General features: G+C 46.2%; 1 pseudogene; it reads left to right on the top strand.

Annotated features, from left to right (window-relative positions):
* LOC141051638 (cytochrome P450 2C20-like) overlaps positions 1 to 26,278 on the top strand; it is a 64,525-nt pseudogene extending 38,247 nt beyond the window's left edge.
* The last annotated feature ends 1,197 nt before the right edge of the window (positions 26,279 to 27,475 follow it).

Here is a 27,475-nt window from a genome sequence, read left to right on the forward strand (position 1 = left end):
GCGTGCCAGAGCCTCGTGTGTCCCTCTAGTAAGCTGGACGCGAACTGCGGGGGCATGTCTGAGTCTCGTTCGTTAACGGAATTAAGCTTGCAATCTGTGCAGCTTTTTTGTGGATGGCATGGTTGAGGTTGCCCGTGTTGAGTCCAATTAAGCTGCAGGCTCCACTCCTTGTGGTGCCCTTCTGGACATTCCTTTAAGGTTCAGCTTTGCGACCATACTGCCCCCGGAAACTAAACACTTTTCCTGACAGTGACATTCTGGTCAAAGAGCGCGATGACATCACATCTGTACGCCCTCTGCCTAAACAGTCCAAGTGCTGAGAGATGGAAGATGGGGACGACGAGGAGTCCAGAGTACAGGGATTCCCTAGCGAGGAGACTTATTTAATTGTTTTAAAGGTTGGGAGCAATTTTTGGGGAGCACGATACTCTGGAGAATGATATATGGGGCTCACCATACACTGGAACATTCCAAAGGTGGACATCAGTCACTGGAGCAGCATTTACAGGGCCCATTATACACTGGAGCTTCATCCATGGTGAACAACATATACTGTAGCATTATGTGGAGCTCATCATATACTGTATCGAACATTATATGGGACCAATGATTCTGTATGGAGAAATATATGGGCCTCATTACTCTGTATGGCGCACTATGTGGTGGCCATAATGCTGTATGGAGGAATATACTGTCTGTTTTTGGAGCTATTGGAGAATTTAAAATGGATATCAGTCAGGTGATGTAAGAATTGAAGTATTTTTCATTGTACTGTACCGCTATTTCTCTGCCGTATCAAAGGATCATGAATTGTGTCATGCGTTAAAGGAGCCCAGTGACACTCTTTGGCCCTGGGCCCACGAAAATCTGGAGCCAGCACTACCCCCCCCCACAACTTTAGCCAAATAACCCCCAGTTTTCAATGCCTAACTATTATTATAAAGTAAATTAAGGTTGACACGATTAAGGAATAAGAATTGATGTTTTTGGCATTAAAATGGGCACTGTAGGTGTGTTTCCTGTCCTCCACTCACTGCCGACTTTTCTTACCCATTGACTTACATTGGGTTTCGTGTTTAAGTCAGCCTTCGACTTTTCACGATAATCGGCCGATTTCGTTCGACCCGACTTTTGCGAAAGTCGGGTTTCGTGAATCCCGACTCGACCCGAAAAAAGGCAAAGTCGCTCATCTCTACTCTCCAAGTCTTAGCCTCAACCTTTCCAAAACAGAACCGTTTCAGGGCCGGAAAGATTTCTTAACTGTAGTTCAGGAGGTCTCCCCTTTTTTCTGGAGCTTCCTGAACATACAATCTTTTCAGTCTATGAATCAAATGCAGCATGTAGGAACCGAGTACATCAGACATGATTGGATCCCTTTGTCTCTAGTGGCGGCTATACCTACAGTGGGGGAAATAAGTAATTGATCCCTTGCTGATTTTGTATGTTTGCCCACTAAGGCTACTTTCACATTAGCATTTTTTAGCGCAGCACTTCGTGCGGAATAAAAATGCATACAAAAACGCATCATGCGTTTTTGCATGCATTTGCGTTATTTAGGCGCATGCGTTTTTAACCATTTTCTATCCATGTTACCTCCTAAAATGCATGCATATTCAAATGCTGGCGTACGCATGTCCAAGCGCATGCCTATGTTCCCATATACTGTAATGCGTTATTTTGTCGAGTTCCGTGCGCAAGTATTTTTTTATGCCTTGCGGTGCACCAAAAAATTCAACAGGTTGCGTCGGGCGCGTCTAGGCGCACACTGTGAAAAAACGCATGCGCACGAAAACGCATACGAACGCGTGCAAACGCAAGACTGTCTAAAGGGGGAAGGGCTGGGGGGTGAGTTTGCATTGTTGGGGGCGGGTTCTTTATGGGAAAATCAAAAATGCTTGTACCACTGTTGTATGAATACTGTGCTCTTCATCTTAATAAAAATCTATTTGAGTAAAAAAAAATGATTTAGAGATGATTTGCAAAGAGTAGTGGACCAAAATTCCTCCTGACATATGACTTAAACACAAGAAAACACGAAATGACAAATTTGCAAAAAACACTCTGCAGCAAAAAACTCGACAGCAATCAGCAAGTGCTGTATAACGAATACAGGGTATTTAGTCGATACGTTTTTTGCACAAAATGTATACCAAGCCGCTTCACCACGTCACGGTAACCCTTCACGAAGCAGTCCCTAATGTATTTAAAACCTGAACATGTGAACAGTGTCTAAATGAACAGGATACAGACAGGCGCCTCCTAGCATAAGGGCTTGTGGTGTAAGACAGCTCATTTATGTGCATGTCACACACGAGAGGGGTGGTGTTATGATTGAGTGACTGTAGGAGGCAGACACAAAAATAGAAGCTACGTCCAGAAAACCAGAGGAGCTGGCAACTATCCGATTGCAGACCCCTGAACCTATCAACACAACTAGCAGTAGCCGTGGGGGGTACTTACGGTGCCCTAGACCCCTCGACACAGCTGGAGAACTATATAGCCTAAAGATAGAAAGGGAAATCTAAACTGCCCCAGAGCAGACCCCAAAGTAAAAGGCAGCCCCCAACATATAATGACGGTGAAGCAAGATGAAAAAACACTGACACAGATAGAAAGATAGGCTGAGCAAACGTTGGGGCCCAATCTAATCTAAACAGGAAAGGAAAGGAAAGCTGCTGTCTGCAATCGGCAAAAAACCCTATCAAAAACATAAGCCAGCAAGCTGAAATGGAAAAAGACCCTGAAGCAACTAAGCTTCAAAACTAAATCAGCACTCTGGTATTTTCAGGAGACAGAGCTAAGGAGTTCAGCTCACCCCAGTAGGGAATGGCTGAAATCCAGAAAAAACAAAGCAAGGCACAAATGCAAAAAGCAAGGAAGAAAACTTAGCTTTAGTAGAGCAGGAATTCAAACTGGACTCCAAGGATACCACAGAGAAATCACCCGCAGGGAGAATGGGCGTATGCAGCCTTATATCCAGTCTGTGACTCCACTCAGCCAGTCATCATCATTAATCTCAGGTGTCTGATAATCAGACTCACTACCTCTCCTTACTAGAAGAGGGAGTTCCTCGGGCATCAATGATGAAGGAGAAAATGAACTCACAACAGGGTGGGGTCTCCCAAACCATGCTGAGCAAGGAAAAAACGGATTAAAAACATATGTGACATGCACAAGTGTTATCAAGTCGGTCAGACAATGCCCACACCACCCAATGGCTGAAACACAAGAAAACACAAAATGACAAATTTGCAAAAAATACTCCTGACATATGAGCAAACCTCATCATCAACTATAAAAAAAAGTCTGACAGCTGTGCTTGCCAAAAAGGGTTTTGCCACCAAGTATTATTAAGTCTTATTTGCAAGAGGGATCAAATACTTATCTCTCATTGCAAAATGCAAATAAATGTATTTAATTTAAATAATGTGATTTTCTGGATTTTATTTTTGATATTCTATCTTTCAATGTTAAAATTAACCGACCCTTAAAATAATAGACTGTTCATGTCTTTGTCAGTGGGCAAACTTACAAAATCAGCAAGGGAGCAAATACATACACACGTGGTCAAAATTGTTGGTACCCCTTGTTTAATGTCAGAAAAACCCACAATGGTCACAGAAATAACTTGAATCTGAAAAAATTAGTAATAAATGAAAAATCTGTGAAAATGAAAGTCAGATAATGCTTTTCAACCATGCTTCCACAGAATTTAAAAAAAAATAAAACTCATGAAATAGGCCTGGACAGAAATGACGGTACCCTTAACTTAATTTTTTGTTGCACAAACTTTTGAGGCAATCACTGCAATCAAACGATTCCTGTAACTGTTAATACAGAGAACAAGTGTAGATAAAATACACCAGCGCTCCTACTAATACAAACTGAAGCTGCAGGTGCTTGTGCAGCCTCTGTGCTAATGGCTGGCAATAATAAAAGATGCAAAAACAAAAAGGGAGCACTGCGCTAAAGTTGCTGCTGCATAAGCCAGAGATGCCTAGTCACAATATGTAGTCCGAAAAAAAAAACAAAAACACAATGGCTGAGAAGGTAATGAAAAAGTGGAGGGTAAGTTTCTGAGTTGCTGCCCCATAGGTTGATCCACGAGAATAACTGCAACAGGAGGATCCTGGGCGCTGGAGCAGGGAGATGTGAGCTGAACAGCTCACCGATACTCACGCAGGATCACACCGGCACGTGAGATGTATTGAGTGCGCCAAGGTAGAGGGAGGCTGGGGACCGGAGAGCATCCTCCCCTGAACAGAACCTACCTTACCCTTACCAGAGACTGGAAGCACACGGCGTGCGCCGGCCGGGAGACGCCGCTGACAGTGCCAGAGTGTGGGGGGGGCCTGGTCTGGGTGACGACACCTAGAGCAGATAGCTAGAAGCTGGGAGACGGAGGCTGAGAAGGGCCAATCGCCAACGCGTTTCGAAGGTGCACGGACCTTCTTCGTCATGCTTTTCAACCATGCTTCCACAGAATTTAAAAAAAATAAATAAAACTCATGAAATAGGCCTGGACAGAACTGATGGTACTCCTGAAAATAATGTGACAAAAGGGGCATGTTAAATCAAGGTGTGTCCACTAATTAACATCACAGGTGTCTACAATCTTGGAATCAATGAGTGGGCCTGTATAGAGGACTACAGATACTCTGTGCTGTTTGGTGACATGGTGTGTATCACACTCAACATGGACCAGAGGAAGTGAAGGAATGAGCTCTCTCAGGAGATTAGAAAGACAATTATAGACAAGCATGTTAAAGGTAAAAGTTATAAGACCAGCTCCGAGCAGCTTGATGTTCCTGTTACTACAGTTGCACATATTATTCAGAAATTTAAGATCCATGGGACTGTAGCTACCCTCCCTGGATGTTGCCGCAGGAAGAAAAATGATGACAAATTAAACAGATGGATAATACGAATGTCTGACTTTCATTTGTTCATTTTTATAGATTTTTTTATTTATTATTACTTTTGTCAAATTCAAGTTATTTCTGTGACCATTGTGGGTTTTCCTGTCATTAAACAACGGGTACCAACAATTTTGACCACGTGTGTATTTCCTCCACTGTATCGTGTATGTAATCACTTGTAGTTAACCTCTCTCTATCTTGCTCACTGTGTTTCTCTCTCCTATGGAGTGCGAGCTGTTATGATCAATAGGGTCCTTTTTCTATATCTTCTGTAGTTTGTATGCTATTATGGTTAGCATGGTCCTCTTTCCTATAGAGTGTAAGCTCTTATGGTCTGCAGGGTCCTCTTTCTCTTTCCAGTAGTTGTAAGCTCTTATTGTCATCAATGTCTATTCTCTCTGTTCTGTGCTCACTGAATGAAGCAGACTTATTGCAGTTATACAGATCAGCTAAACCGCTATGCCTGGGTCCAATAAGGAGACTGTAGGTTGAGTCTGTGCTTTTATTGAACTTGATATATTGGAGCAGTGAAACTACAAGCAAAACATAATATATACAATCAGTCAGTACAGGGTACATCAGGAATACATATTAGACATAGTACATTGTAAATCAACATCTGCACACTAATAGCTGACCAGGGGCAGGACTAATTAAACCAGGCTAATATAGGACAGGAATTGGCTACAGAAAGCATGAATATGTACCGGCGATGTAATCGCAAGGGGAGAGGAAAAGATGAGATGCTTCCAGGATGCAGACTGCCGGAAAATGGAGGAAAGTGAGGAAGATGGGGGCTGAACTAACCATAATGCTTTGCAAAGGCTACCATAATGCACTGCAAAGCTTACCAGAATGCACTGCAAAAGGAGGGAAAGATTCAGGCACCAAAGTGAAAGTAACAAGAGAAGACTGTGATTATGACTCTGGCCACTAGAGGGAGTCAAAAACACTGAAAAAAATACAGTCTATGTACATTTAGATTTCTCCATATTCTCACCAGTAATCACTGTAAATATTATCAAACAGACAATCAAAGATTAAATGTCAGAGACAGAACACTCTCATCTGTAGAGCGTTAGTTCCTATTGTCTTCAATGTCCTTTACTCTCTCTCTCTCCTTTAGAGTTTAAATACTTATGGTCTACAGGATCCTTTCTCTTTCCTTTATAGTCTAAGCTCTTATGGTCAGCAGGGTCCTCTCTCTTTTTCTCTCTATATCTCTCCTATGGTTTGTAATCTCTTATGATCATCTGGGTGCTTTATCTCTTCTGTAATGTTTAATCTCTTAGGAATAAAGGGTACTTCACATATAGCGAGATCATTAGCGAGATTGCTGAAACATCAAAGGTTTTGTGACGCAACAGCGAAGTTGCCAGCGAGCTCACTACATGTGACACATAGCGGCAACCGGGCACCCGCTGCGAACTCACTGATCGTGCTCAAATGTCCTAGACCATTTTTTGATCGTTGGTGTCCCGCTGGCCAGCATGCTTTGCTGTGTTTGATGCCATAAACGACGAGCGACCTCATTGGCGACTCATAACACATGCCTATCGAGGTCTGAGTCATCAGAATAGCTGCTGTGTGATAAGGTCCCAACGACCGCCAAGGTCATTATATGGATCGCCGTATCGTTGCTGCATCGTTGAGTAGATCTGCCTGTTTGACAGCTCACTAGCGACCATGTAACGACGTACCAGCGATCCTTACCAGGTCGTATCGTTGTCAGGATTGATGGTGCGTCAATTAGTGTAACGGGACCCTAAGCTCTTTTCGTCAGTGGTGTTTTCTCTCTCTTCTTTAGTGTGTAAGCTCTTACGGTCATAGTTGTTTTCTCTCTACTGTAGATTGTAAACTTTTATGATCAGTAGGATCCTCTCTTTCTCCTCTGTAGTGTGTAAACTCTTCTTATGGTCAGTGGGGTTCTCTATCTCACATGTAGAGTGTAAGTTATCATGGTCACTGAAACACTTTCCTTCCTCTCCCTTTCATATTTTTTCCAAGCAATTACAAGCTTTTCAATATTTAAATTAGCACAATTTGCCACAAGTCAAATTTTTTTTTTTTTTTGGGGGGAGGGGGAATTTGGCAAACTCGATTAATTCAAATTTCAAAAGATCTGCTTATCTTTACATAGGACTGATAAAAGCATCTCATCAGTAGAATGTTAAGGAGGAAGGGGACTGAGATTTTAGGAGTTTACTCATCTCCTGGAATGCAAACCAGAGTCTAGGAAAGGGTTGGTGGTTGAGCTCCTGTTAAAGGGATTGTCCAATCAAAATCCATTAGTCTGCAGTCACTCTGTGTGACTGCAGACTTATGAATCCGCAATAGTCCAGTGAGAACTCACAATAGTCCAGTTGAGAACTCACTGCTGCTCACTAAACTAGCAACTAGAATTGCAACTTTATACGAACTAGGCCCCATCCATCTACCTGTTTACTTCCAGATAGCTAATTTTTGTTAACAACCCTGTTGTAAAGACACACTTGGCAGTGTGTCTTTATGTGCGCGAAACCTAGTGGAGTGCTGCTGAGGATCATGGTCCGGCTAGAAGCATGCAGACACTGCTACGTGCAGGGGATCTCAGAGCAGGACCTGGCGGGGCACGTGACCGCTGGGGGAGTGACCGGGGGTGGAGCCAACCCACGAGATAGGAAGGGAGCTGACAGCACACGATGTGCTGGGGACGTACTCAGGAAAGCCGAGGTCAGAAGCTGGGGAGCGGAGTCAATGCATGGGATGAGACAGGAGAATAGTTAGGGACGAGCAGAGTTCGGAAGCCAGCGGGGATGCAGGAACCAAGGGAGAAGAAAAAGGGAAACAAGTAGAGCAAAATCATTAGGCAGAAGCAGAACGAGGGTCAAGCCGAGTCATGCATGGAAACACAAACACACAGAGGAACAATGGTATCAAACAGAGAACACCTGGGTAAGCTGCTCAAGCCAGTCTATGGAAAGTATCGCTGATGCAGAGCCTGGCCAGAAGCAGGTGTAAATAGCCCTTTCCAAATCAAAGAGAGGTCATACAAGGTTAACTCCAAAAGAACCAGTACGGGGAAAGAATCCCCGTCCTGAATTATGACACCTGTATTGTGCAGAGCTGAATCATACATCTTAAAACAAACATTCACATTCATTAATCATTTAGCATAAAACATCTTCCAATTGTTCCCTCTGGTCTTCGAGTTGGTCTTAATAACAATCTTCACATATCACTGATGTCAATGACGTGTATCATGTTCCAAGTGACTAAGTGAGGTCTAGTCAAAGCCAGAAGATTCAAAGACCGATCCAAAGACTGAAAGGGTCAAGCAGAGGAGCTGTGGCGTCTGGAGAAATTTCATACATATTAAGGCTATGTGCACATGTAGCGGAACTCTCGCGGAAATTACCGTGAGAATTCCAGGGGAAAATCGCATTTAAATTCCCACGATTTTCCCGCGGAAAAAGTAGCGTTTTGCAAGCGTAATTAGCTTGCAGAATGCTAGCGTTTTCCAAGCGATCTGTAGCATCGCTTGGAGAACTGATTGACAGGTTGCATGTTTAAAACCGCTGCGAAAACGCGAAAAAAACGCAATGTGTGAACGTAGCCTAAATGTCTTTTCGGGGCATTTTCAATTTGGACTAAATTTAATTTAGACTGAATTGATTCTGCCCAAACCAAATTTCAGCAGACATGTTCATTTCAACTTCATATTAACCCTTTCGCGCCTGAGCCTGTTTTTGCCTTCGTGACCAGGCCAATTTTTTCAATTCTGACCAGTGTCACTTTATGAGGCCATAACTCTAGAACGCTTCAACGGATCCTGCTGATTCTGACATTGTTTTCTCATGACATATTGTACTTCAGGATAGTGGTAAAATTTCTTAGATATGATCTGCGCTTATATGTTAAAAAAATCGAAATTTGGCAAAAATTTTGAAAATTTTGCAATTTTCAAACTTTTAATTTTTATGCCCTTAAATCAGAGAGTGATATCGCACAAAATAGTTAATAAATAACATTTCCCACATGTCTACTTTACATCTGCACAATTTTGGAAACATAATTTTTTTTTTTTTGGAAGTTATAAGGGTTAAAAGTTGACCAGCGATTTCTCATTTTTACAACAAAATTTACACCATTTTTTTTAGGGACCACCTCACATTTGAAGTGAGTTTGGGGGGTCAATATGACAGAAAATACCCAAAAGTGACACCATTCTAAAAACTGCACCTCTCAACGTACTCAAAACCACATTCAAGAAGTTTATTAACCCTTCAGGTGCTTCACATGAATGAATGGAATGTGGAAGGAAAAAATAAACATTTAACTTTTTTTCACAAACATTTTACTTCAGAACCATTTTTTTTATTTTCACAAGTGTAAAAACAGAAAATGAACCACAAAATTTTTTGTGCAATTTCTCCCAAATACGCCGATACCCCGTATGTGGGGCTAAACCACTGTTTGAGCACACGGCAGAGCTCAGAAAGGAAGGAGTGCCGTTTGACTTTTTCAATGCAGAATTGGCTGGAATTGAGATAGGATGCCATGTCGCATTTGGAGAGCCCCTAATGTGCCTAAACAGTGGAAACCCCCACAAGTGACCCCATTTTGGAAACTAGACCCCTTAAAGAACTTATCTAGATGTGTCGTGAGCACTTTGAACCCCCAAGTGCTTCACAGAAGTTTATAACGTAGAGCCATGAAAATAAAAAATCATTTTTGTTCCACAAACATGATCTTTTAGCCCCCAATTTTTTATTTTCACAAGGGTAACAGGAGAAATTGGACCCCAAAAGTTGTTGTCCAATTTGTCCTGAGTACACTGGTACCCCATATGTGGAAGAAAACTACTGTTTGGGCACACGGTGGGGATCGGAAGGGAAGTAGTGACGTTTTGGAATGCAGACTTTGATGGAATGGTCTGCGGGTGTCATGTCGCGTTTGCAGAGCCCCTGATGTGCCTAAACAGTGGAAATCCTCCACAAGTGACCCCTTTTTGGAAACTAGACCCCCCCAAGGAACTTATCTAGATGTGTGGTGAGCACTTTGAACCCCCAAGTGTTTCACTAAAGTTTATAATGTAGAGCCGTGAAAATAAAAAAATCATTTTTTTTCCACAAAAATGATCTTTTAGCTCCCAATTTTTATTTTCACAAGGGTAACAGGAGAAATTGGACCCTAAGAGTTGTTGTCCAATTTGTCCTGAGTACGCTGGTACCCCACATGTGGGGGGGGACCACTGTTTGGGCACACGGTGGGGCTCGGAAGGGAAGTAGTGATGTTCTGGAATGCAGACTTTGATGGAATGGTCTGCGGGCGTCATATTGCATTTACAGAGCCCCTGATGTACCTAAACAGTGGAAACCCCCAATTCGAATTCCAACCCTAACCCCAACACACCCCTAACTCTAGCCCTAACCCTAGCCCTAACCCTAGCCCTAACCCTAACCCTAACCCTAACCCTAGCCCTAACCCTAACCCTAACCCTAACCCTAGCCCTAACCCTAGCCCTAACCCTAACCCTAGCCCTAACCCTAGCCCTAACCCTAGCCCTAACCCTAGACATAGCCCTAGCCTGCCTACCTGCTTTTTTTTTCTTTACTTTTTTTTTTATTTTTGTGTTTTTTATTTTTTGTATTTTTGACTCATAGTAACGCCACTTCTCCTCTGATCTCACACTGACAGATGATCAGAGGAGAAGCAGCGTTACTATGTGACAAGATCGCTGCCCGGCACATAGTAACGCCACTTCTCCTCTGATCTCACACTGACAGATGATCAGAGGAGAAGCAGCGTTACTGTGTGACAAGATGAGCTGTGCCAGGCAGCGATCTAGTCACACTGTAACGCTGCTTCACCTCTGCTCATCTGTCAGCATGAGCTCAGAGGAGAAGTCGCGTTATAATGAGGGAGATAGCCGGGAAACAAGCAGCTTTCCCAGCGAGCTCTCTCATTGGCTGCTGTGACGCGACGTCATCAGGACCTGAACCAATCAGGTCTCGATGACGTCGGGGGTCCCAGCATGCATTGTGCACCGGGATCCCCGCGTTATAAGGTATGAGGGGGTCCCGGGGGGCACAAAACCGCCGACAGTAGATAAACGTCGGCGCTGCACAAAGCCCAGCAAGCGCCAACGTTTATCTACTGTGGGCGGTCGGGAAGAGGTTAATAACTCAACAGACCCCACCTTTAATGATTGCATTGTCTAGATATGCATTTTCATACATTCAATTTCAGGGAAGCTTGGTGCTCGCAGTCCTGACTTCTGTTCTGAATGACCCCAAACATTTCAAGAACCCAGATGAGTTTGATCCTGGTCGCTTTCTTAATGAGAAAGGCTGCGTTAAGAGTGATGCCTTTATGCCATTCTCTACAGGAAAGATGTTATTACTTGGTTGTAATCTGTGAATACTGAATTTAAGCTTCAGTATATGAAAATATTTTTATATGGTTGGTTTACATAGACTGGTATTAGGAAGATCAAAAATTTTGCTTGATATGATTTAGGAATCAATTGTTTTTGTGTTATAAATCACTGAATTAATTTACATTTGTCACATAAAACGGTTTAAGACTAGTGTTGAGCGATACCGTTCGATACCCCAAAATATCGTATCGGATGGTATCGCCAGATACGAAAAAAATATCGGGTATCGCCGATTCCGATACCGGAAGTCCCATTCAAGTCAATGGGACTTCCGGTATCGGAATTAAAAAAAGCCCTTTATTTCCTTGTTGGCTAATTCTACATAATTGAAAACAAATAAGAATCACGTAGAATGTATAGAATGTATTGTGGGAGGTGGAGGAGACATTAAAGGCATAGTGGTTTATTCAAATCACATGGCATAGCATTAATTCCAATTTTTTTTTTCCAAGACGTGCGGAGTTAAAAAGATATTGACTATGTTAACTTTTTTATATTTTGCCAGATATGTATGTTTCACAACTTCCATGCTCTTCACCTTCTTTTGTACTTCTCCCACACTTTCTGCTTCATGATCCGCAGCAGTAGCATTTTTTTCATCAACTTTTTCTTCACCTTATTCATCTTCTTCTTCTTCATCTTCTTCCCATTAATTTTTTTTTCCACTCTTCATATTCTTCTTATTCAGCTATTATTAATTTCCATATGCTATTTCTTCATCTTCTTCCTATTCTTCTTTTTCTTCATTTTCTTATGGTGACAGGCATTCCTGTAGTACTTATCTCTAAAAGTTATAAGATTACACCTTACGTTCTGCCTGTCACAAAAGATTTACAACAGGATTTGTCCGCGTTCAGTTTGGCCTGCAGCAACAGGCAGAGGCGTATCTAGGCTTTCTGGCACCCGGGGCAAGAATTCGGTTCGGCGCCCCCCCCCCCCCCTCGCCCAAGTACATATGCGACTTGAACACTTAGCCATGTACCCATGAGCTGCTCCTCCTAATGCTCTCAAAGTTCAGTAAAAAACTGAGAGAAGCAGGAAGAGAAGCTCGTTGTCACAGGACCATACCTATGAAAATCGCATATGAGTGAAGTGTCCATGTGATGACTACGGCAACCAGCAGAGCTGAATCCTGACACTGCAGCTTCTGAATTCTCACAACGAATGCACTGCACACTTTTAGGATTCTCCCTTGCTGATGTACCGTCATGTCAGCACAAGTATGTGATTTATATACTTCTGGCCACATTCCGACTAGACGTGCCCGGCCTCGCTCTGTTCATTTTCATTGAGTGAGGCCACACATGTCTAGTCAGCATGTGACCGCATGTATGTAAATTACCAGCACGAGAGAATCCTGACAGTGTGCAGTGAGCACTGTGAGAATTCAGAAGTCTGCAGTCACATAGAATGACTGCAGACTCAGCACAAACCTGGAGAACCCCTTTAATGTTCATAACAAATAAAAACATGAGAATAAGTCAGTATCACAAATAACATTTACATCCAAGTACCTTATAGATGACGTCGTCTCTGCAGTCAGTCACCTTTTCTTCTAGACCCCATGATGAGTTTTCTCATCCACATCTCGTCTCTGTAGACGTCCATCTTCTCCGGTCTTCTGCAGAAAATCTCCACACGATCCCCTTAAAGATAGAAGTGTCATTATAATGCTCCTAAATAAAATATCTGCAATATACTGTCTCCTCACACTATTCCCCTCTAGCATCCCACCTGTTCACCGTACTGTCTCCTCATATATTTACCCCCTCACTCTCTATACTGTCTGCTCACACATACCCCTAACTCCCCATACTGTGTCCATCCACATACATTAACCCATTCGCTCCTCATACTGTCTGCACCAATCCCCCATACTGTTTCCTCATACATACTCTTTATTTTGTGTCCTCAAATCTCCCCACACATTAAATCCCCCCATCTCCAATCCCCCACACACATTAAGTACCCCATCCCAATTCCAAATCCCCCCCACACATTAAAAAATCCCCCCACACATTAACCCAATCCCCACTCATTAACCCCCATCAGCACTCCAAATCCCCCCACCCCCACTCCAAATACCCCCACACATTAACCCCAACCCCACTCATTAACGCCCCCATACATTAACCCCCATCCCCATTCATTAACCCCACGCACATTAACCCAATCCCCACTCATTAACCCCATCACCACTCCAAATCCCCCCCACACATTAAATAACCATCTGCACTCCAAATACCCCCACACACATTAACCCCCATCCCCACTCATTGATGCCCCCACACATTAATCCCCATCCCCATTCATTAACCTCCCCACTCATTAACCCCCATCACATTAAATAACCCCCATCTCCACTCCAAATCCCCCCACACATTAACCCCATGGCATCCCCACTCATTAACCCCCACACACATTAACCCCCATCCCCACTCATTAACCCCCATCCCCACTCTAAATACCCCCACACATTAACCGCCATCCCCTCTACAAATCCCCCCCATCTCCACTCATTAACTCCCCCTCATCTCCCATCTTCGGTGGTTCTTCAGCTCCACAGAGGAGCACACTTACCACCAGCGTTTGCTTTGGGCGCCGGGGAGTGACATCAGCAGCGTGATCACATGACCTGATCACGCTGCTGACGTCGCTCTGGCTCGGCGGTCAGAGCTTCAATTGTACAGGCGTCTGTATAGACGCCAGTACAATTGCTCCCTGGGAGCCGGCACAGCCTCCTTCTCTGCGCCGGCTGTCAGCTTGACAGCCATCACAGAGGACCGCCGACTCTCAGGCGGGGGGCGGCAGAACGCAGCCGCCAGGGAGGACACTGCGGACCGCTGCATTAGGCGGCCCGACTGCGCCCCCCTGCTGGCTGCGCCCGGGGCAACTGCCCCGGCTGCTCCCCCCTAGATACGCCACTGGCAACAGGCATTTTCCAGGGGCACCACGAGGAGGAACGGACTCACCCCCATTTACTGCTTAGTCTTCTTCTGCTTATAATTTTGATTTCTTCTTATGCTTAATGTTCTTCTGCTTTCTGTTCTTCTGCTTTCTGTTCTTCTGCTTCTTGTTCTTCTGTCTTTTGTTCTGTATCTTGGTGGTTGTCTTCATGTTCTTTGTCCTCTTGGTCATATTATTTAGGGTCATATTTCTGGTCTTCTTTGGTGTGGTCTTCAGGGTCGTCGTCATCAGGGTCATCGTCATGGAGATCAATAAGGATTACCAAAGACAATTTCAAAAAGCTTGATCTTGGAAATGTAGCAGAAGGTACAAGAAGGCTGAGAAACTGGCGAGAACCAGCTGACAGTACTGGAACCCCTAGTGGCAGCAGAAGGAACATTAGCCAATGGCACTACTGAGGAACAGCTGACGGTGCTGGACCCCGGTTACTATGCAGGAGGTACCTGTGCTAGAAACCACTACCAAGGACCAGCTGACCTTGCTGGACCTCGGATACCGAGATGGAGGCACCTAGGCCAAAGGCTCTGGCGAGAACCAGCTGGCATCCGGATGGGTAGCAGAAGGAACAAGAGCCAATGGCACTACCGAGGACCAACTGACGGTGCTGGACCACGGTTACTAAGCAGAAGGTACCTGTGCTAAAAAGCACTACCAAGGACCAGCTGACGGTGCTGGACTTCAGATACCGAGAGGAGGGAACCGAGGCCAAAGGCTCTGGCGAGAACCAGCTGACAGTGCTGGCACCCGGATGGGTAGCAGAAGGAACAAGAGCCAATGGCACTACCGAGGACCAACTGACGGTGCTGGACCACGGTTACTAAGCAGAAGGTACCTGTGCTAAAAAGCACTACCAAGGACCAGCTGACGGTGCTGGACTTCGGATACCGAGATGGAGGCACCTAGGCCAAAGGCTCTGGCGAAAACCAGCTGACAGTGCTGGTACCCGGATGGGTAGCAGAAGGAACAAGAGCCAATGGCACTACCGAGGACCAACTGGCAGTGCTGGACCACGGTTACTAAGCAGAAGGTACCTGTGCTAAAAAGCACTACCAAGGACCAGCTGATGGTGCTGGACATCGGATACCGAGATGGAGGCACCTAGGCCAAAGGCTCTGGTGAGAACCAGCTGACAGTGCTGGAACCCGGGTGGGTAGCAGAAGGTACCCATCCAAAGCAAAGTAGCCAGGCCGCAAGCCGGCCGCAGTTACCGAAACCCACAGTCCTACAGGGGGTCCATGTCCCATTGGCACTACGGATGCAGCCTTCAGTGCCAGTTCCCGCAGCCCACATAGGAGTCACCTAAACTGCAGGCACCGTAGAGTCGGCAAACCCGGCCGCAAGACGACAGGACAACAGATTGGTGGCATAGTGACCTTGACACTACCTGGAAACAGCAGGCGTGCTGAAAACAGGCTGGGCAACAGGGAATACCCGTGCCAAAGACACTGCCGAGAACCAGCTGACAGTGCTGGAACCCAGATGGGTAGCAAAAGCTACAAGAGCCAATGGCACTACCAAGGAACAGCTGACGGTGCTGGACCACGGTTACTAGGTAGGAGGTACCTGTGCTAGAAAGCACTACCAAGGACCAGCTAATGGTGCTGGACCTTCGGATACCGAGATGGAGGCACCTAGGCCAAAGGCTCTGGCGAGAACCAGCTGACAGTGCTGGAACCCAGGTGGGTAGCAGAAGGTACCCATCCAAAGCAAAGTAGCCAGGCCGCAAGCCGGCCGCAGTTACCGAAACCCACAGTCCTACAGGGGGTCCATGTCCCATTGGCACTACAGATCCAGCCTTCAGTGCCAGTTCCTGCAGCCCACATAGGAGTCACCTAAACTGCAGGCACCGTAGAGTCGGCTAACCCGGCCGCAAGACGACAGGACAACGGATTGTTGGCATAGTGACCTTGACACTACCCGGAAACAGCTGGCGTGCTGGAACCAGGCTGGGCAACAGGGAGTACCCGTGCCAAAGACACTGCCGAGCACCAACTGGCGTTGTTGGAACCCAGGGACAATCATGGTGTAGGCCGAGACCTACTTGGTGGCAGTATTATATAGGTTGTAGACTACAACAGACTGTCAACATGCTCCAATTAGGCATCTGTCTCCACTCTGTTTCCAGGATTTCATGTGACCACCAACACCGCCAGTTTATGCGTACAGTAGCCGTCTGCCCAATCCACACGTCACGTGTTCCTGTGTTACTGGGGTTCTGTAATGTCAGCAGATCCCCTGATGTGTGTCTGCCAATGTCTCCTGCTCTGTCCACATTCCCACCACTCGCAGTGGGAAGGTGGACAGCGCAGGAGACAGTGCCGGACACACATTGGGGGATCAGCTCACGTAACAGAACACCAGGAACACAGGAACACGTGTGGAATGCGTGGACGGCAACTGTGAGCAGGAACTGGCGGTGTTGGAGGTCAGGGGAAATACTAGAGACAGAGTGGAGACAGAGGCCAAATCAGAGAATGTTTAAATCTGAAGTAGTTACAATTTGGAGGCAGCAGCAGTTTGCCCTCCACACAGCAGGGGATCAGCTGACGTTACTGAACCCCACTTTCACATGAACGAGTGTTTTTTTCTGTGTGGACAGCACTTCCGAGCACCAACTGGCGTTGTTGGAGCCCAGGGACAATCATGGTGCAGGCTGAGGCCTACTAGGAGCCAGGTGTAAATCGGAGGTATTTTGACTTTGGAGGGAGCAGGACACTTTGCCCTCCACACAGCAGGGGATCAGCTGACATTACCGAACCCCACTTTCACATGAACAAGTGTTTTTTTCTGTGTGGACAGCACTTCCGAGCACCAACTGGCGTTGTTGGAGCCCAGGGACAATCATGGTGTAGGCCGAGGCCAACTAGGAGCCAGGTGTAAATCGGAGGTATTTTGACTTTGGAGGGAGCAGGACACTTTGCCCTCCACACAGCAGGGGATCAGCTGACATTACCGAACCCCACTTTCACATGAACAAGTGTTTTTTTCTGTGTGGACAGCACTTCTGAGCACCAACTGGCGTTGTTGGAGCCCAGGGACAATCATGGTGTAGGCCGAGGCCTACTTGGTGGCAGTTTTAGATTGTTTCTAGACTACTACTAACTGTCAACGCACTCCAATTAGGCCTCTGTCTTCACTCTGTTTCGAGTATTTCCTCTGGCTTCCAACCACGCCAGTTGCTGCTCTGAAATGCCGTCTGCACAACCCACACTTGTTCCTGTGTTACTGGGGTTCTGTAACAGCAGCTTCTCCCTAGAGGTGAGTCAGGCAATGTCTCCTGCTCTGTCCACTTTTCCACTACAAGTAGTGGGAATGTAGACAAAGCAGGAGACATTGCCAGACTCACCTCTGGAGATGAGCAGATGTTACAGGACCCAGGTAACACAGGAACAAGTGTGGATTGTGCAGACGGCACTTGAGAGCAGAAACAGGCGGTGTTGTAGGCCGGAGGAAATACTCAAAACAGAGTGGAGACAGAGGGCAAATCAGAGAACATATTAAATCAGAGGTAGTCAGAAGTTGTAGGCAGCAGGAGAGTTTGCCGTACACACAGCAGGGGATCAGCTGACGTTACCGAACCCCACTTACACATGAGCGAGTGTTTTGTCTGTGCGTACAGCACTTCTGAGCACCAACTGGCATTGTCGAAGCCCAGGGAAAATCAGGTAGTAGGCCGAGGCCTACTTGGAGCCAGGTGTAAATCTGAGGTACTTTGACTTTGGAGGGAGCAGGACTCTTTGCCATACACACAGCAGGGGATCAGCTGACGTTACCGAACCCCACTTACACATGAGCGAGTGTTTTGTCTGTGCGTACAGCACTTCTGAGCACCAACTGGTGTTGTCGGAGCCCAGGGAAAATCATGTAGTAGGCCGAGGCCTACTTGGAGCTAGGTGTAAATCTGAGGTTGTTTGACTGTGGAGGGAGCAGGACACTTTGCCATACACACAACAGGGGATCAGCTGACGTTACCAAACCCCACTTACACATGAGCGAGTGTTTTGTCTGTGCGTACAGCACTTCTGAGCACCAACTGGCGGTGTCGGAGCCCAGGGAAAATCAGGTAGTAGGCTGAGGCCTACTTGGTGGCAGTTTTAGATTGTTTCTAGACTACTACTAACTGTCAACGTACTCCAATTAGGCCTCTGTCTTCACTCTGTTTCGAGTATTTCCTCTGGCTTCCAACCACGCCAGTTGCTGCTCTGAAATGCCGTCTGCACAACCCACACTTGTTCCTGTGTTACTGGGGTTCTGTAACAGCAGCTTCTCCCTAGAGGTGAGTCAGGCAATGTCTCCTGCTCTGTCCACTTTTCCACTACAAGTAGTGGGAATGTAGACAAAGCAGGAGACATTGCCGGACTCACCTCTGGAGATGAGCAGATGTTACAGGACCCAGGTAACACAGGAACAAGTGTGGATTGTGCAGACGGCACTTGAGAGCAGAAACAGGCGGTGTTGTAGGCCGGAGGAAATACTCAAAACAGAGTGGAGACAGAGGGCAAATCAGAGAACATATTAAATCAGAGGTAGTCAGAAGTTGTAGGCAGCAGGAGAGTTTGCCGTACACACAGCAGGGGATCAGCTGACGTTACCGAACCCCACTTACACATGAGCGAGTGTTTTGTCTGTGCGTACAGCACTTCTGAGCACCAACTGGCATTGTCGAAGCCCAGGGAAAATCAGGTAGTAGGCCGAGGCCTACTTGGAGCCAGGTGTAAATCTGAGGTACTTTGACTTTGGAGGGAGCAGGACTCTTTGCCATACACACAGCAGGGGATCAGCTGACGTTACCGAACCCCACTTACACATGAGCGAGTGTTTTGTCTGTGCGTACAGCACTTCTGAGCACCAACTGGCATTGTCGGAGCCCAGGGAAAATCATGTAGTAGGCCGAGGCCTACTTGGAGCTAGGTGTAAATCTGAGGTTGTTTGACTGTGGAGGGAGCAGGACACTTTGCCATACACACAGCAGGGGATCAGCTGACGTTACCAAACCCCACTTACACATGAGCGAGTGTTTTGTCTGTGCGTACAGCACTTCTGAGCACCAACTGGCGGTGTCGGAGCCCAGGGAAAATCAGGTAGTAGGCTGAGGCCTACTTGGTGGCAGTTTTAGATTGTTTCTAGACTACTACTAACTGTCAACGTACTCCAATTAGGCCTCTGTCTTCACTCTGTTTCGAGTATTTCCTCTTGCTTCCAACCACGCCAGTTGCTGCTCTGAAATGCCGTCTGCACAACCCACACTTGTTCCTGTGTTACTGGGGTTCTGTAACAACAGCTTCTCCCTAGAGGTGAGTCAGGCAATGTCTCCTGCTCTCTCCACTTTTCCACTACAAGTAGTGGGAATGTAGACAAAGCAGGAGACATTGCCGGACTCACCTCTGGAGATGAGCAGATGTTAGAGGACCCAGGTAACACAGGAACAAGTGTTGATTGTGCAGACGGCACTTGAGAGCAGAAACAGGCGGTGTTGTAGGCCGGAGGAAATACTCAAAACAGAGTGGAGACAGAGGGCAAATCAGAGAACATATTAAATCAGAGGTAGTCAGAAGTTGTAGGCAGCAGGAGAGTTTGCCGTACACACAGCAGGGGATCAGCTGATGTTACCGAACCCCACTTACACATGAGCGAGTGTTTTGTCTGTGCGGACAGCACTTCTGAGCAACAACGGGCGTTGCTATAGCCCAGGAAATAAAGTTCAGGTCATAGAAACATGAACACAACAGGAGACCTGGATCCTGTTGCCAGCCAATTATTTATTCTGGAAGAGGACTGGCAAATTCAGGTGAGATCCAGGCCTTGTTCATTTTCACAAAAGTAAGCCGGTCAACATTATCGGCGGATAGTCGCGTGCGACGGTCTGTTACCACACCACCTGCAGCACTAAAGACACGTTCCGATAATACACTGGCAGCAGGGCAAGCCAGCACCTCCAATGCATACTGGCTAAGCTCCGGCCATGTATCCAGCTTAGAGACCCAATACTTGAACGGGGAAGAGCCGTCTGGGAGTACACTAACAGGGCAAGACAAGTAGTCTGTCACCATCTGACGGAAACGTTGCCTCCTGCTGACTGGAGCTGTCTGTGATGGTGTAGCCGTTTGTGGCGGTCCCACAAAACTTTTCCACATTTGGGCCATACTGGCCTTGCCTTGTCCTGCGGCACTGCCTCTGCTACCTCTTTGTGCAGAGCTTCCTCCACTGCCTCTACCCACATGGCTGCTTTGAAAAGCACTACTAGCAACACTTGCGGGGGGAATGGAGAACATGATGGCCAGCACAAGTGTTTCTTGGTACTCCCGCATTTTACGCTCCCGGTTGAACTGTGGTATGAGGCTTTGTAAGTTGTCCCGGTAGCGAGGATCTAGGAGGGTGTACACCCAATAATCAGCCGTGTGGAGAATGTTGGCGATGCCGCGGTCATTTAACAAGCACTGCAGCATGAAATCAACCATGTGCTGCAGACTGCCAACTGGACCGGAAACACTGTCCCCAGCTTGAGGCAGCATCTCAGCCTGCTCAGCATCACCCCACCCTCACTGTACTCACTGAATACTAGAGCCTTGTGTACCTCCCTCCTCTGGAGAGATGTGTTCCTCCTCCATTGACTCCTCGTCATCCTCCTCACTAAGTGTCCCCTGCCTGGGCCTTTGTGTGGAGGCACGTTGCGCAGACTTGCCAGAAGCAGATGGCATTTCTGACTCCTCATCCTCGACCGTTTCAAAAACCTCCTCACTTAGTGCTTGTAAGCTTTTTTGAAGCAGACAGATAAGGGGGACAGTCATGCTGACTAGTGCATCATCTGCACTGGCCATCCGCGTGGAGTCATCGAAGGCACACAAAACTTGGCAGATGTCCCTCATAGTGGCTCACTCAGTGGTGGTGAAGTGTGTCCAGCGCACAGTGCGACTTGTTTGCGCCTGATGCAGCTGATACTCCATTATTGCTGCCTGCTGCTCACACAACCGCTCCAACATATGTAACGTTGAATTCCACCTGGTGGGGAGGTCACATATGATGCGATGTTCTGGCAGGCGGAATCGGTGTTGCAGAGATGCAATGCGCGATCTTGCCATGCTGGAACGCCGCAAGTGAGCACACTCTAGGCGAACCTTGTGCAGCAGTGCATCAAGATCCGGATAGTCCCTCAGAAAGTTCTGCACGACCAAATTGAGCACGTGTGCCAGACATGGTATGTGAGTGAGGTTGCCTAGGCCCAGAGCTGCCACTAGATTTCGGCCATTGTCACTCACTACCAAACCTGGCTGGAGATTCGCTGGCACAAACCACACATCGCTCTCCTGCTTGATTGCATTCCAGAGCTCCTGTGCTGTGTGGCTCTGATTCCCCAAAGAAATTAATTTAAGGACGGCCTGTTGACGTTTGGCCACACCTGTGCTCATATCTGGCCTAACAGGCTCATGCAGTGCTGATTCGGAGGAACTAGAGTAGGAGGAGGACTCAATATGTACAGACTGCATTCCTGCAATCCTTGGAGTTGGCAGAATACATACAGAGCCACTCTCCAGATCAGTACCAGGCTCCACAACATTGACCCAATGGGCAGTGAGGGAAAGGTATCGTCCCTGTCCATGGCTACTGGTCCACGCATCGGTGGTCAGGTGGACCTTGCTACTGACGGCGTTTAGTAGCGCATTTTTAATTTTTCCCTCCACATGCTTTTGCAGGGCAGGGACGGCTTGCCTGCTGAAATAAAAGCGGCTGGACACATTGTATTGTGGAACTGCCAATGACATCAAGTTCCGGAAGGTGTCAGTCTCCACCAGCCTGAATGACAGCATCTCAAGGGCCAGTAGTTTGGCAATGCCGGCATTCAGAGCCAGTGTTCGGGGATGGTTTGCCGAGTATGGCCGCTTTTTCTCCCATACCTGTGCTACCGATTGCTGGTGAGTGGCCTGGGAGTGTGCTGATGACTGTGAACGTGGTTAAGTGGGTGGAATTTCACTGGGTCTCTGGACAACAGTGGCAGTGGTTCTTCCATGGCGTTCCAGTGAGGAAGCCGAACCAGCTGTGTGTGAGCTGGAGGAAGAGGCCCCAACACGAGCTGAAGAGGTGGTAGGTGCTGCTGAAGGTTGGCCTACATCTTCAGTGTGTCTGTGTAACTCCACCTCGTGCTTGGTACGCACATGTTTCCACATATTTGTGGTATTGAGGTTGCTCACATTTTTCCCTCGTTTCACTTTCTGATGACACAGCTTGCATTTGACAAAGCAAATGTCATCTGCAACTGTGTCAAAAAAAGACCACGCACTGCAAGTCCTGGGAGCGCCCGTTTTCTGTTTTGGAAGAGGATTGCTCCTCACGGGTGCCAAAGTGGAGGCTACAGGCAACCAAGTCTGCCCCCGCCCTCTCCCTCCTCTTTTGGCTGTTCGGGGAATCTCTTCCTCAGAGCTGCTTCCACCACCTTCCTGTGGCTGACGCCATGATGGGTCAAGGACCTCATCATCTCCACTCCCCTCTTCAAGCACCGGCTGGTCCAGAGTTGTCTCGCCAGCACCGTACGCACCAGAAATTGGCAACTGAGTCTCATCATCATCAGATGAGCACTGAGGTGTGCTGACAATAGGCACTGGCCCACTCGCCTCTTCAGATTCAGAGGGACAAAGCAGTTGCGCATCACTGCATACTCCCTCTTCTTCACACTCTAGAATGCTGCTTGGCTGGCCACCTCTTTCCAAGCCAACAGATTCTGAGAACAGAAGTAAAGATTGAGATGGCTCCTGTCCAGGGCTCTCAGACTCCCTGGGCAATTTGGCAGGTGGTGAAGAGACAAATGGTTGCTCTTCAGTGCTCTGGCCCTGGAAGGATGCGGAAGTCATTGAAGTGGATGCGTTAGCTGCCATCCATCCGACAACGGCTTCAATTTGTTCGTCACGCAGCAGTGGGGTACGGCGAGGTCCTACAAAGCTGCGCATGAAGGACTGTTGCCTGGTAAAAGTGGGGGATGCCGGGTCACTGGTGGCCGCAGCAGACACCGAATCCCCACGTCCTCTCCCCGCTGAAACTCCACGGCCACGACCACGTGCCTTACTCCCTGCCTTCTTCATCTTGGTAGACTGATAAAGATAGGCAGAAAAGTAAAAAAGGGGTGGCTTAGTGTTCTTATTCCTGAACACCTGCTAACCAGTATAAGAAACACTAATTTGGCTAAGAGTGTGTGTACTACACTTTAATATGATCTAATGTGGCCTGCACAACTCTAAAGTGGAGTGTTTGGTGAACTTTATTTCCTTTTTTTTTTGGGGGGGGGGGAAAAGAAAAGGATGTGACCAAAGTTTGAAAGCTATGGTATCACAAACTTTTTGGAGCGATTACAATGCAGGAAGCTAACCTACAATGCAATTGATGAGGCTCCAAAAAATAGGGTGATACTAGTCTGGCTAGCCCTGAAGGGCACAAGCCAGCAAAAAGGCTCCTCTATCTAATCCTATATAGTGTTTGCAACCAACCCATGACAATGGATGTGGATGGAAGCACACTAATATAGGAGCAAAAATCTGGACAAATTAGCTGCAAAAAAAGGACTATGTATGAGGCAGTGATGCACGCTGAGCGGACTACAACCAGCGGTGGCTGTAGAACACACTGCAACATGAGCTGCACTCACACACAGAGAGACCTATCAGACAGCCAAAAACAGTGCAGAGAAATGGGCTATAGCACTGAAAGGCTGCTGAAAGGCTCCGCTGTCCACTCCTTTAGTGTTTGCAACCAACGTATATGGATACGTATGGAAGCACACTATACAGGAGAAAAAAAAAGCAGCAATAAAAGAAAAATGTGTATGAGGCAGAGACACACGCTGGGCGGCCTACAAGCAGACGTGCCTGCAGGACACACTACACAGCGTGGGTCTGCACTCACACAGCCCTTGCAGACAGCTATTAAAACAGCGCTGCTGGGCTACAAAAATGCTACAGTGGTGGATTATGTAGCCTGGGTAGAGCAATAGATATGTTTGATGATCGCTATTTCTAACTGTCCCTCACAGTCTTCAACAGCAGCCTGTCCGTAACTGAATTCACAGCAGAGTGAACCGGAAATGGCGGCTGCTGCGGTTTTTATAGTGCATCATGACATCATTTCAGCAGCCAATCACAGCCATGCCAGTAGTTAACATGCCTACATGCCTAACAGGATGTGCCCACACTTCTGAGGGGGATCCTTGGCTGATCATTGGCTGAATCAAATCGAGCGGGCTCCTAGCATTATGGGAACTTCCGATTCCAGTATTCGATATAAAAAAATATCGGAACTAAGTATCGGAATTCCGATACTTGCGGTATCGGAATGCTCAACACTATTTAAGACACGACTCAAAGGTTCTTTTTTGGACTGAGAAATTTGCGGCATCTCTGAAAAGTTCTGAGCTACTGTCTATGGTAGAAAGGTGCTAACGTGACATTTCATGACCTGTAACCAGAGCTCTGCAAAGGAATACGTGGATTTCGTCTGCGCTGCCCAAATTATGAAATTCCAGAAGGTTAATAAGGTTTGACAGTGGTTTATTCTACGCGTAGAATAAACCACTGTCAAACCTTATTAACCTTCTGGAATTTCATCATTTGGGCAGCGCGAACGAAATCCACGTATTCCTTTGCAGAGCTCTGTTTCAGATGGTCGGTGACCGACTTGTGGATCTGCAGCAGCCCTTATCTATACATGCTTTGAATACCTACTACCAGGTGAGCAGTTTTTTGTCAAACCGCTTACTTTATTTGTGGGATAAGACCCTATATTGCGCTTGTGTCTCCCTCTTTCCTCACAATACTAATGACCTGTAACCAGGGATATCAACTTGATTTTTGTACTTCTGTACAGTTTGTCAATAAATCAAAGACAGTTAATATTTTTTTTTTTACAGACACAAAGAAAAACCATGGTAAATCATTAAGATTATCGAATATAATTTACTGGCAGTATATTGAGACTTTTGACATTATTTCGAAGTTATAAAGTTAAGGTGTTTTCCAAGAATGACCATTTTTCTCCAAAAGCTCATTCTGGATGAAAATAATAAACTGAGCATTACTTATTTACTTGCTCCATTACTTCACTTGCTTCAGCGTCCGCACTTCACTGCTGCCTTTGATGATTGTTTACAGGCTACCACTGACTCCACAATGCTGACTTCACAAATGGCAGTAAATGTCAAAGTTCCAGCCAATTATTCTGCTCAGAATTTTTGGTGATTTTGACGGCATGAGCAACAGAGCGTATCGTTTGGTTGCAGCAGTGATGTCTTCTGTAATTGTAACATCACCCCTGCAGCCTGTGAACTATCATTGGAGGCAATGGTGAAGACCGGCGCTGGAACGCAGTAAGTATTTAGTTCTCCAATTAAGGAAGTGAAAATTACATGCTGACCCTTCAATTCATTCTTCAAACAGGGTTATGCTGGAAAGATAACAGGATGCCCGCCCATCCTCTGTTGATTTGCTCAATTGAAAATGTTTTTTCTAAATCAAACAACACCTTTAACTTGACTGCTTATGGTGTTTTCTTTTTCTGTTTTCTCAGGCAAACGCATGTGTTTGGGAGAAGGCTTGGCTCGCATGGAGCTCTTCCTCTTTCTAACCACCATACTGCAGAAGTTCACCTTGGAGCCCACAGTAGACAGAAAGAATCTGAACATAAGACCCAAGCCCAACACTAATGCTTCAAGACCTCAGTCCTACCAGATGATTGTTGTCCCTTGTTTCTGAGCTGAAGATGAGCTTCTTTCCCAAAGGAAGCCCAGAAGTTCTAGAACATAGAAAATTAGAAAGCTGATCTAATATTAAAATATATAAACTGAAATAAATACAAAGATTGTGAGCAAAAAAGTATATATTTTTTGATTATATTTTTAATATCGGCCATGCCTGTATGAGTGTACAAAATATCATATAGCTCTCAAGATTTGTAATCATTTTATGCTAAAATAAAGATTAAGCTTGTATGACAACTGTTTTATTTTATGCAAAGGAGTCACAAGTTTGGCTAAGTTCATATCTACACTGGAGGCTTTGTTTGTAGCTCAGCTTTTTGACTGGTAAAACCGAGCACATCATAGTCAACTGGGTCTGTCGGGTGCTGCTATTGTCCATCGTGTAACTACCAGTAATTTGGGCTCGTTGCTCGGATCGAGCACACGAGTATTTCAATATGCTTGAACTGAGCAACGAGCACCCGAGCATTTTAGTGCTCGCCCATCACTACTGGGAACATCACAAACTTTCTTCTTTTTTTTATTGTGTCTTGTGCATTTGAGATATTTTTGTATTTGCTGCCACCATGGTGTCACATACCCTCAAGTTGTTCAGAACATCCAGACACATCAATTTGGATGCTTTCTCTTTCCTACAATGTGGCACAATAAAAACCATTTGGTACAGCAAAACTTGACAGTCCAACTCCTGAAAGCACACCACAGGCATGCATCTAATCTTCTTGTCAAAATTGATGACATTTGTAAAAGAATCTCCAAGCTGAGTCTCCTGAGCATAATTCAAGAGAGATATAATAACAGTGGATTGTAAAAGAAAACTCTACTAGTACAGATTGAGAGATACTGCAAGAAATACAATTGTAAGAGCACTGGAAGTGAGGTTCTTTGGACGCAGTAAAGAGCCGGATGCAGAGAAGGGGTTAACGCGATTTACTATAACAGATTATGGATGTACAAGAAATACTCCGAGCAGGGAGATGAAATAAAAAATGGGAAAACGTAGGAACACTGAGCGCAACAACAGGATTTGCACAGAAACACAATATTTGGAAAAAAGGTGTACGAAAAAAGAGATCGCTTTCAGTTCTAGTTGGGGAAAGGCTGGAATATCTCCCACCGGCGTCTTAGATCGTGGACAATGTCTCTGGCTCTGTTACGGAGGAACGAAAAGCACTGTCTCCCGACTGTGCCGATGTATCCTGGCTTGCTGGACTTGAGTGCGCTGGAACATAGAAACAGTTTATTTTCTTTATTCCTCTGGAATAGTGCTGAACACAAACAGCAGCGTGCGAACCTCTGAAGTAGTCGCTAGGAGCAGAGTAAGTCAGATTATTTTTTACTGAGAGAGAGAAGGAGCCATCTAGTAAAGGAAAGTTTGTGGACAGCTCAGTAAGGACACTGTCAGTGGGCAAGTCAAACTATGGGGGATAGATG

Source organism: Dendrobates tinctorius, unplaced genomic scaffold (assembly GCF_039654945.1).
Source record: "Dendrobates tinctorius isolate UK_male_01 unplaced genomic scaffold, ASM3965494v1 ptg000158l, whole genome shotgun sequence".
NCBI lineage: Eukaryota > Metazoa > Chordata > Amphibia > Anura > Dendrobatidae > Dendrobates > Dendrobates tinctorius.